Source organism: Meles meles, unplaced genomic scaffold (assembly GCF_922984935.1).
Source record: "Meles meles unplaced genomic scaffold, mMelMel3.1 paternal haplotype, whole genome shotgun sequence".
Lineage (NCBI taxonomy): Eukaryota > Metazoa > Chordata > Mammalia > Carnivora > Mustelidae > Meles > Meles meles.
In genome coordinates, this window is record NW_025721442.1 from 25001 (window position 1) to 37432 (window position 12432).

A 12432-nucleotide genomic window follows, 5' to 3' on the forward strand; every position below is an offset into this window, starting at 1 on the left:
CCCACCACCACCGGGGGAGGCAGCGCGCGCGGCCGCCACGGCCACGGCGGACGGCCGGGACCCGACCCACGCCCGGGCACGCGCGCCGGAGCGACGGGAGGGCGCACGGCGTAGGGGCGGGAGGAACGGTCCCTCGCCCGCAACCACGACACCGCCGCCGGGCCGGCGGCGGCGGCAGACACGGATGGGAGGCCGCCACGGGCCTGAGAAGCGCCAGCGCACCGGGGCGCGCGGCACCGGGGTCGGCAGGCGGACGGGGGGAGGCCGCGAGACGACGGCTCGGCGGCGGGGGGCTCGGGCGCCAGAAACCAGAGCAGCCACGTGGGGAAGGGGACCGCGGGCCACCGCGAGGGAGCGCGAGAGCCCCCCCAAGGCGCCTTCCGAGGCCCGAGGTCGGCCGCCGGGGCACACGGGGTCCCACCGCCCAAGGCCTCCAGCACAAGGGCGGTCCCGTGGCACCCGAGGACACCGACCCGGCCCCCGGCAGGCAGGCCCCCGCCACATCGCAGGGCTCGGGGCCCCCCCAGCCACCACGGCCAGAGTCACGACCGACCCCCAACAGGGCGTCCTCCCGCGCGCACGACCACACCCCTCCGTGCCCACGCCCGACTGGACCCACGCGGGCCTCTCCTCCTCACAACGGGCCGAGAGCCCTTCGCCCGGGGATGCCCCCCCCCCGCCCAAGGCCGCTAGAGGCCCGGGGAGGGGGGACAACACCCAACAGCGGCGAGGCCGGTTTCGGTCCCGAGGGAATGGATCGAGAGCACAGCGCGCCTTCAAAGCCGTCCAGGCGAGCCGGGGACAAGGTAGGGGGGAAAGGTCGGCGGCGACGGGGAGGGGGCGCACAGCGGGCGACGGCCGGCAGCGCGTGGGGAGCGGTTCCGGGGGGGGGGGGGAAGGGCGCACCAACGAAGGCGCGAGCCGGGCCGCCAGGTAAACGTGCACGGGATCCCACCGCCACCAGCACGAGAGCGGTCCCGCGACGCCCGGGGACGCCGGCCGGCCTCAGCACCCTTGGCGCACCTTCCCCCGCCAAGAACCGGGCCCCAACGCGACCCCCGCCGCGCGGGGGCCCGTCTGAACCTCCATCCGTCCGTCTGCTCCATCCCGGAGCCACGACCCGGGGGAAGCGCCCCCAGGCGAGAGCGGCCCGACCCGTGCCCGCACGTCACCCCCGGCGGCGACTCGGCACGGGAGCGGGCGGCAGACAGCCGCTCGCACGGCGCAGAGCAAGGAGACGCACGCCGCGGGGGAGCGGCCGCGCGCGCGCACGCTCTCGCACTCGCACGCACGCGGGAGCCCCACGCGCCAGACGCCGGCCAGGCCCGGCGGGATCCTCCCCCGACTCGGAGGGGGGAGGCGCAGGCCGCGGTAGGCAAGAGAGCGACGCTCGGCCCCACCGCGGGGCCGGCAGACCCCTCGCGGAGAGGGGGCTCTGCCCAACACGCGACGGTAGTCACCCCGCATCGGTGGCCACGACGCGCAGAGGAGGGGCGGCGGCTGGGGGTTCCGGTACCCCAAGGCACCCTCTCGGATCGCTAGAGAAGGCTTTCTCACCGAGGGCGCATCGCCCCCACCCATTCGTCCCCCTGACCGGGCTCCGCCCAAGGAAACGCCGTCCCAAAGGCCTCCAGGGCCTGGGAGGGGGCGGGGGTGGGTCTGCGGCAAGGGACAGGCCCAGGACAATCCTGAGCACCCGCGGCCAGAGCCCCACGAGGGGACCGCCTTTGCCTCTTCTACGCACGCCATGCTCCCATCCCCGCCCGGAAGGGACCTCAGGCCTCCACACCGAGGCCACGAGAGGAGCGGAGACGGGCACGGCATGCCGGGCAAAGAGAAGCAGCAGCCCTCGGCTGGCCAGGCGCCGCAGCGCTGGCTCGGCCCGGCGCGGTCACTCACACGCCCCACCAAGTCCTGTCCACACACACCGCCCTGGCACGACGCGCACCAGAGGACGACGAGGTGCCCGCACCCCCACAGAGGGGGGCGGGTGGGCCTCCCTTACCGACTTCCACCACCCGCTCTCCGGACACACCACCGACAGCGGCAGCCCGAGGGGGTCGCTGGGAACGGGAAACGACGCCACCGCTCGGCCTCAGGCACCTGAGACAACCTGGAGCGCTCCAGGGGCACCACAGAGGGCCAGGCGCCACGCGCTCAGCACGCCCGGGCGGTGAGCAGCGCGGCCTCGGGATGGCCCTCCCCGACACAGGGAGGGCGGCTCACCCCGCGTGAAGGAGCCGAGAGCGGCAAGCGAGAGTGTCCGCTGCGTCAGCTGGACCCCACACCCACGGGCGCCCTGAGGCGAGAACCGTGGGAAAGCAGAGTCGGGCCGGAGCCCACAAACCCCCCCGCACCCTCCCCTCAACACCCCCCCACGGCAGCGGGTGGCAGAGGAGGAGGAGGAGCGAGGGGCCCACGGGCAGAACGAGAAGAGCGGTCCCATTCGCCATGAATGTCCGTCCCTCGTCTGACGCGGCTTAGACCCGGCCCGGGAGAACGCGACATCACCACATCGATCAGCGAAAACGTGCCCAAGGAGGAACCCAAGGGGGGAAACGCCTGGCGACGACAACCGACCAGAGGGACCTGCTTTCAGCCTCGCCGGCACCCCTCGAGCCCAGGGCAAGAGCAGCCGGGCAACCCAAGGAGAACGCCTGACACGTGGCACGGAGCCTTGCGGAACGGAGCGGGGGTTACCACGGCCGCAGCCGGGCGCCCACAGCGTGGAGTGAACGGGATAAAGGACCCACGCCACTTGCCCACGCCGCCCTCGGGTGCTGGAGACCAGAGGTGGCACCACAGCCCGGGACCAGCTGGGGGCACGAGAGCCGGCGCACAGGCCCACGCGGACGGCTCCAACGAGCGAGGGCCGAGCCGGATTTGGCACCACGGCCAAGCCCAGAGCCCCGCACGCACCCAGAGGCCCACATCGCTAAGGCGAGTCACTCAAACAGCGTGTCAGCACCTACCTGGCAACAAAACCTGCTCCTTTCCGGGGACAAAATAGCTACGCCATCTGGCGGGGCCTAGCCACGGGTCACCGGGACCTCGTGGGACCGTGGCCTGGCCACTGGCCCCAAACACTGCTCCATTACCCTGCAAAGAGCGGGGGGGGGGGGGGCGCCCCACGGAACCCCCAGGGCCATCTGGTCGACCCCCTGGAGCGTGGGGGAGCGGGCAGCCGGGACCGACCACGGACTCGAGGGAGGTGGAGCCGCCCGGGCCTGGCCGGGTAGCTCCTCCCCTGGTCCGCCTGTCGTCCCCAAGTCGGGACTTAGAAAAAAAATCAAGTTCTGCGGAGGGACCCGCCGGCCCTCAAAAAAAATCAAGTTCTGCGGAGGGGACCCGCCGGCCCTCAAAAAAAAAAATCAAGTTCTGCGGAGGGACCCGCCGGCCCTCAAAAAAAAATCAAGTTCTGCGGAGGGACCCGCCGGCCCTCAAAAAAAATCAAGTTCTGCGGAGGGACCCGCCGGCCCTCAAAAAAAAAAAATCAAGTTCTGCGGAGGGGACCTGCCGGCCCTCAAAAAAAAAATCAAGTTCTGCGGAGGGGACCTGCCGGCCCTCAAAAAAAAATCAAGTTCTGCGGAGGGACCTGCCGGCCCTCAAAAAAAAAATCAAGTTCTGCGGAGGGGACCTGCCGGCCCTCAAAAAAAAATCAAGTTCTGCGGAGGGACCCGCCGGCCCTCAAAAAAAATCAAGTTCTGCGGAGGGACCTGCCGGCCCTCAAAAAAAAAATCAAGTTCTGCGGAGGGGACCTGCCGGCCCTCAAAAAAAAATCAAGTTCTGCGGAGGGACCCGCCGGCCCTCAAAAAAAATCAAGTTCTGCGGAGGGACCTGCCGGCCCTCAAAAAAAAAATCAAGTTCTGCGGAGGGACCTGCCGGCCCTCAAAAAAAATCAAGTTCTGCGGAGGGACCTGCCGGCCCTCAAAAAAAAAATCAAGTTCTGCGGAGGGACCTGCCGGCCCTCAAAAAAAATCAAGTTCTGCGGAGGGGACCTGCCGGCCCTCAAAAAAAAAATCATCAAGTTCTGCGGAGGGACCTGCCGGCCCTCAAAAAAAAATCAAGTTCTGCGGAGGGACCTGCCGGCCCTCGCCTCCTTCTCCCTCTCCCTCTCCCTCGCGGCCCGTGCCTCCACTCGCCGCGTGGCGCCGCACGGCCGCCACGGCCCGGTCCGAGCCGGTCCGAGCCGGTCCGAGCCGGTCCGAGCGGTCGCCGGCTCCCGGGCTGGGACTGGGAGAGGGGGCGGACCCGCGGAGGCGCCCCCTGATGGCCCGACCTCCATGGACATCGCGGCCCGTGCCTCCCCTCGCGGCGTGGCGCCGCCCGCACGGCCGGCCCGGCCCGGTCCGAGCCGGTCCGAGCCGGTCCCCACCTTACGCAGCGGGCCTCGGAAAACTTGGTGAGAAAATCGGGGGCGACGACCAGGACCCCACGCGTGCCCGCGGACGGACCCCTCGCGCCATCCACCGGCTTCCCGGCGAGGCTCGGGCCGGTCCCCAACCGCCCGAGTGTGACACGGGACACAAGGGACACGTGGGACACGGAAGGCCCGATGAACGACCAGAGCCACAGGCCGAACGGCGTCCTCGCACCGCACGCACACACTGTCTCCCATTCCCACGCCGGCGGGCAGGCGGGCGGAGGAGGGGGCACCGGCGGGTGCTGGTCGACCCCTCCAGGAAGCCCCCAACACCCCTCCGCGAGAGCCAGGAGGAGGAGAAGGCGGCGACGGCGGGGGCGGCGCCGCTGCTCCCCCATATACCTGGGGTTTCAATCTCCCGCGAGCCGATCGCGCGCCGACGCCCCAGAGACCGCGGGGACGATCGCTCTAGTGTCGCCGGCCTCCCGGAACTCCAGCTTGGGGACCGCGGCCAAATGCCATCCCTTGCCGACATCGCCCACGTTCCGGCGGGGAGACGCTATATAAAAGCGGCCGCCAGGTGCCGCCAGACAACCGCCACGAAAGACACCGAGGCAGATCCGGAACGCAGGGCCAGTGACAGTCGCGAGGCCGGCCGCCAGGCCGCCCGATCCCCTCCCGGCCCACTTCGGAGGGGCGCGCGGCCCCGGGGCGTCAGCCTCGGCAGCTCACGGCAGGCACGGCGCGACTCCAGCTCGCCCAGGGGAGACTTGGGGAACGCGTCCGGGCCGCTGCCGCCGGAAGGGGGGGGCCCGATTCGCCACGGGGGACACACACACACACACACACACACACACACACACACACCCACCCACCCACCCACCCCACCCCACCCCCACCCCCGGCGGCCCGGCAGGCCTGGAGGCACCAGCTTCCCACTGTGGCATGTGAGCAAGCGGGCGCCCGGGCCTCCGGGAGGACTTAGACAAATGTCCCCGGGCAGGGACTGTAAAACCGAGACCCACGCGAGTACTCCTTTAATGTTGTTGTTGTTGTTGTTGTTGTTGTTGTTGTTGTTGTTGTTGTTGTTGTTGTTGAAGATTTTATTTATTTATTTGACAGACAGAGATCACGAGCAGGCAGAGAGACAGAGAGGAGGAAGTAGCCTCCCTGTCCAGCAGAGAGCCCGATGCGGGACTCGATCCCAAGACCCTGAGATCGTGACCTGAGCTGAAGGCAGAGGCTTCATCTACTGAGGCCCCCCCCCCCCCCCCAGGCATCCCACACGCGCGCACTCCTAAACCAACAACGGATGAACCGTTTTTTTCCTAGCATTTCAAGGGCAGGAGGTCTACTCTGAAGCCAACGATGACACCTCGGGAGGACGGAAAGGGGGTGACTGACACACACCCCCAGAAAGGTGCTCACTGAACCTGTCTCTGCCCGTACCACGATGATGTCTAAGGACAACAAACAGCTGTGGGGAACATCGGTGCCAAGGCAGGGTCGTGGCATCCGTGACCAAAAGCGGAATAAACCCCGGGGCGGGGGTGGGGGGCAGTGGAGGGGGGGTGGGACGGCAGGGAGGCGGCACGGAATGGGGAGGAAGAGAGTTAAAATAGGGGTGCCTGGGTGGCTCAGGGGGTGAAGCCTCTGCCTTCAGCTCAGGTCATGGTCTCAGGGTCCTGGGATCGAGCCCCACATCAGACTCTCTGCTCAGCGGGAAGCCTGCTTCCCCCTCTCTCTCTGTCTGTCTCTCTGCCTACTTGTGACCTCTCTCTGTCAAACAAATAAAATCTTGAAGAAAAAAAAAAAAAAAACAGGGAGGGAGAGAGAGAGAGAGAGAGAGAGAGAGAGAGAGAGAGAGTTAAAATAGCCATTCACTGAAGAAATCCAGTTCCGGAACAGCCGCGCGGTCCAACTCTAGGACACGGCGGCGGGGCGGGGCGGGGCGGGGCGGGGCGGGGAGGGGAGGGGCCGGTGCTTGAGAAGAGGTAAATATTGATGATGAACTAACTATCCCCTGATGTGTGGCGGGGGGGGGGGGACAAGGCGTAGAACTTCCCCCGGCCTGTGAAGGAAAAAAAAACAAAAAACAAAAAACTTTATTCGTTGGTTCTTTTCTTTGTTTGCTGGATTTTCAAGTACACGTATCTCGGGGCGCCTGACTGGCTCCCTCTGAGGACCACACGACTGCGACTCTTGACCTGCGGGGGGGGGGGGGGGGGTCCTGAGTTCCAGCACCACGCTGGATGGATGGGTGGAGAGATTACCTAAAAATATAAAACCTTGAAGACACACACACACACACACACACACACGCACGCACGCACGCACGCGCGCGCGCAGCAGCAGCAGCAGCAGCAGCATTATCTATCCAAGATAAACACCCCTGGGCAGGAAGTGGGGTCAGAGGAAAACAGAAACAGCGGTGGCAGGGGGAGAGGACACTAGAGGGCAACAGAGCAGCAGCATCCTGTCTAGGTGCTCTGGCGCTTTTGTGCTTTACAAAAGCCCAGGAGGAACCTTTCAAAACCTTGGCCCTCCTATCCCCCAGCGGAGAGGGCAGAAGCTACTGTCCAGCAAGAATGCCTTTGATTAGAGGTAACTCTTCTCCCATGAAACTTCACCATTTGAACATGGGCTTTTTCATGGCTTCCTTTCCAAGCCTTTCTCTTTGCCGCCTTCTCACCTCCGTGAATCCCTGATCCCACTTTGCAACAATCCCTACCCATCTCACCCCCGCCGTGCCCCCCCCCCACACACACACCTCTCCCTCCCTCTCTCTCTCTCTCTCTCTCTCTCTCTCTCTCACACACACACACACACACACACACACACACACACACACACACACATGCCCCGGGATGTAAACTGTTCTCTGTCAACCATCCATCCGGAGCACTCACTATAAAAGTACACGAGGAAAACGCAGACAAGAGAGACATCAAGCAAATACTGTGACTCTGAAGGCTGGGCCCCTATTGAGTCGAGAGAATTGACCAAACAGCAGAACCTGGAAAAGAAGGTTTTCCTCCCAAGTCGGTTCCTCCATCGTTGGCTACACGACGTTCTTTCAGCAGTATTTCCCCAAGAGTGTGACGATCCAAATAAGGTTTCCCAGTGCAAAGTTCATGGGCGCAGACTTCACACCTGTGTTTCAAGGACACGTCTTTCAGGGCACCTAGCTGGCTCGGTCCGGAGGACCCCCAAGGAAGGCAACTCTTGATCTGTGGGGGTCCTGAGTTCCAGGGCCACCCTGGGTGGGTGTACAGAGCTGACACGCCCAAGAAATTTGAACCGCTATGGCGATGTCTGTCAAACACAACAAAGGAAAACAAAGCAAAAATCGGAAATAAAGTCGCCCCTGGTCGAATGCTTTCTTTGCAGAGGCCATGGAGACCCTGCGATGTTGGCAGACAGACAGACACGGTCGGTCGGTCGATGAATCGATGGCACGGAACAGATACCGAAAGAGATATGCCCAAGCGCAAAGGCCGTTCAAAGGAGGAAACATGGCCCACCTCCCCACGAAATCAGAGGACAGTCAGTCATCAGACATCCACAGACCCAACATGCAGGCAGGCAGGCAGGCAAAGAAACAAGACAACTGGGGTGCCTGAGTGGCTCGGTCGGTGAAACGTCTCTGCCTTTAGCTCAGGTCATGATCTCTGGGTCCTGGGATCGAGCCCCGCATCCATCCACTGGGGCTCCCTACTCAGCAGAGACTCTGCTTCTCACCTCCCTCTCCCTGACCCTCCTTTCGGGTCCTTCGCTCCTTCCTTCCTTCGTCCTCCCTCCCTACCACCACCACCACCACCACCACCAACAACAACAACAACAACATTCTTTTTTAAGGAGGGAAAAGAAAGAGAGAAAGAAAGAAAGAAAGAGGAAGAGGAAAGCTTCCATCCAAACAGGCAGATCTCACCCCTCCTACAAATGTGAACTCCAAACGGATCTCACACTTCCATGGGAAACAGAACACCGGAACACACGTGTGTGTGTGTGTGTGTGTGTGTGTGTGTGTGTGTGTGTGTGTGTGTTGGGGGAGGATTCTAGGGGGAAAGCTGGGGATCTAGGGCCAGGCAAAGAGGGTTTAAGACTGGACACCTGAGGCGCGATCCGTAAAAAAAAGAAACGGAGGGGTTGGAAGTCACCAAAATTAAAACCCTAGACTCTGTGAAACACCCTCTGAAGGGGACCCAAGGGCAAAGGACACACAGAGGCCTGAGGGATCAGCCGGGAGTGGGAGGTGGGGGGGGGGGGGGGGGGGTGGTGGTAGTGGTAGAGGGTGTTGCTCAGAGAGAGACAAAATGAGGAAACGCTCCCAGAGGTCGGATCAGGGTCACTAGGAGAACGGGGGTGGGGGGGGTGGGGGGGTGTACAATCCATTCCGTATGGGAAGTCTGCCACACAGCCAAGGGCAAGGAAGAAATCCAAGATTTTCAGGGTCAGGTCCCTTCGAGCAGGTCGTGTCTACGACAAGGCCACCGACTCAGAAAACCAGCGAGGCCGTTTTATGTCTAATTCCAAAGGGACATGAAGTCTGGGGTTGAGAGGCAGGGAGTCCATCCCTGATCATCCCAGAGGCGATTAAAAAGACAGAAGAAGGGGCGCCTGGGTGGCTCCGTGGGTTAAAGCCTCTGCCTTCGGCTCAGGTCATGATCCCAGGGTCCTGGGATCGAGCCCCACCTCGGGCTCTCTGCTCAGCAGGAGGCCTGCTTCCTGCTCTCTCTCTGCCTGCCTCTCTGCCTGCTTGTGATCTCTGTCTGTCAGATAAATAAATAAATCTTAAAAAAAAAAAAAGAAAAAGAAAAAGAAAGACAGAAGAACCGTAGCAAGGACAAACTCTGCAGGGCCCAGGGTCGAATGGCAGGGAAACTTCCGATTTTCTTTTCAACACCCAGGCCCAGGAGCCTATGCCCAGGCACCCTGCCGCTGCGGAGGAGCCCCGGGAATGGCCGGAAAGAGAGGAGCCAGCGATGGCTGGCGGGACCAGGGATGGGGAGAGGGATTCCCGAGGAACCAGGACCCACCCGTGAGCCACTTCCCCAGACTGCCCTGAAGGAAACCAGAACCTGTCACCCCGAAAAGGTGCCCACTGTGGCACGTCAGTTATCTCAAATTCCACTCCTTGTAGGAACCAGGAAGCAGAAAGCCAGCCTCCATCACCAGAGACAGGAGAGGGGAGCCAGAGAATTAGGGTCTGAACCGTCCATGTCGATGAAACTTCTTCAACCAGGCCCCCCCCCCCCCCAACCCCACCCCCACCCCCGTCCTCCCGGGGCTGTCTTTGCCACGGCCTGCCTGCCCCTTGCCCAAACCCCCTGGTCTTGTCCGTTCTTCGTGGATCGAGTCCCTGTCTTGTCTTGTCTTGTCTTGTCTTGTCTTGTCTTGTCTTGTCTTGTCTTTCATTTTTCTTTTCTTTTCTTTTCTTCTTTTTTTTAAGATTTTATCTTATTGACTTATTGGAGAGACAGAGATCACAAGTAGGCAGAGAGGGGGGGCCGGGGGGGGGGGCGGGAAGCAAGCTCCCCATCGAGCAGAGAGCCCGATGCAGGGCTCGATCCCAGGACCCGGAGATCATGACCTGAGTGGAAGGCGGAGGCCCAACCTACCGAACCACCCAGGCACCCCTCGAGTCCCCGTCTTTAGGCCCTTGGGAAGGCGCCCCTGGGCAGGCAAACACCTACCCACGGTTGGATGCCCTTCTCCAGGGAACCTCTTCTGTCGGTCGCCATCCTAGGCCCAGCCACAGACCCTAAGCAGGTAGAGGAGAATGTGTGTCCACCACCACGACCAAACACCCCCACCCCAGCAGGGAGATTGTCCACCTGGAATGTCACTCGGACCAGATGAAGAGAGCCAAGGCAAGAGAAAGGAGGCAACAGCGAGGTCCCCTGACCACTTGTAACCCACTGATGAATCCCTGACACACATAGAGGGTGGAACACCCCTACAACTCCCTCAAGGATTTCGTTCCATGCTTTACCCGTGAGGATTCGCTCTAGTCAGTGTCCCTTCACTCCGACAGCCACCCATGCCCACGATAGGCTAACATCCCTCTTCCAACACGGGGTCCACAGACACACATCGAAAGGGTCCCATGACTCACGCTTGGCTAAAACAAGAGGGACTCACCTCACCTTGACAGCGGGGAGCCCCGCAAGGTCTCGGAGACCTTGCTCGCACCATACACACATTCCTTGGAGACTGACCTCATCCCTAACCCCCACTAACTGGAAACCGTATCACCAGTGACCCCTCACAATCCCAGCACGGCTCTTTCTGCCCACAGGTCCTGTCCCCGTGCTGTAAGAAAAGCACCCTTTTGCACCAAACCCATCTCTGCAATTCTTGCTTGGCCATTTCCCCGGCAGCTCCACATCCGGTCTGCCTGTCTGTCTGTTTTGGGGTTTGTTCCTTCGTGTGTGTGTGTGTGTGTGTGTGTGTGTGTGTGTGTGTGTGCGTGTGTGCGTGTGCGTGCGCGCGTGCGCGCACGCACGTTTCATGGGCCTTTGTTTGTATTTATTTGTTTATTCACTTACTTACTTACTTATTTACTTATTCTGAGTGGTTTTGGGTTCACAGCCAAATTCACTGGAGAATACGGGCAGTACCCACAGGGCACCTGCTCTGCCATCGGTCACGGCTCACTGGCCCCTGCCCCGCCCCCCAACACTCAGAGGCACAGGCCTGCTCCCTGAGAGCTTCCCACTCCCCCAGAAGCCTACCGACCAACCGACCATCCGTGGCAAACCTGGTGTATCGCTTACAAGGGATGAATCCACACTGAGGCATCATCATCACCCACTCAGAGCCCAACATTGTCCATTCTCTGGGGTTTTGTTTTCCTTTTTATAACGATTTTATTTATTTATTTGACAGAGAGAGAGAGAGAGAGAGAGAGAGAGAGAGAGACGGACGGACAGACAGACAGACAGACAGACAGATCACAAGTAGGCAGAGAGAAAGGGGAAAGCAGGCTCCCCGCCAAGCAGAGAGCCCGATTCGGGGCTCGATCCCAGGACCCGGAGGTCATGACCAGAGCCGAAGGCAGAGACTTGACTCACTGAGCCACCCAGGCACCCCTCCTTCTGTGGGTTTCGACAAAGGTATCTCACCACCACAGTAGCTCTCTGAATGGTTCCACCGCCTTAAAAATCCTCTGTGCTCTGCCTAGTCACCCTACCCACCCACCTGCACCCTCCCCCCCGCCCCCCCACCCCACACCCTCCACCCCCACCAAAACCCCTGGCAGCCGATGGATCTTTGTTGTCCCTTTCGCCTGCCTGCCATGGAAATTACTCACACGGGGCAAGATTTCACCACTTCAGTGGACTGAGTAGTTTCACGGGATGCCATCGCAATCATGATTTTTTTTCAGTCTCTATATTTCCTCAGAATGTCACCGTCCCTAAGTAAGAAAATACTCCACGTCATCTAGAACTACTCCGATGCCTCCATATTCTGGGAGAAGACAGTTACCGCCAACTTTCAGGCCAACGGGCTGAATCTCTCCACCCTTTCCTCCAGAGCCTGACCAGTAGCTATTCCTGTTGCTTGCAGTACTTTTCCTTGAGATTTTTCGGGAAGCATCCTGCCTCCTTTGGTTCCAATTTGGGCTGCACTCCTTTGAAGCCAAACCTGGTCCAAGAGGGGGAGAAACCCTCTGCCCACACCTGTCCGTCCATGATGCTGTCTGCTACAGTTCATACTCGGCTCTCCAGCCTACTGATCTCGTGACCCTCTCCATCGTTTGGCCTCCTTCAGCATGTCACATGGAGTTGGAACCGTGAGGTGGGTTCACCTCTTCTCTTCTGACCGGCTTCTCTCAGTCAGCAAGACACGCGGGAGTTTCCCTACCTGGCTCCCCATAGCTCCCCAGAGCTCGCTCATCTCTTTCCAAAGCCCCGAGAGCCATTTCTTTCGTGGCCTGGATGTACCCCAGTCTCTGGATCCATTCTCCTCCTGAGGGACTTCTTGATTGCCTCCAGGTTCAAGCCGTTCCTAGTGAAGGGGCCGTGAACGTCTGCGTGTCGGTTTCTGTGCAGACATCCATCTTC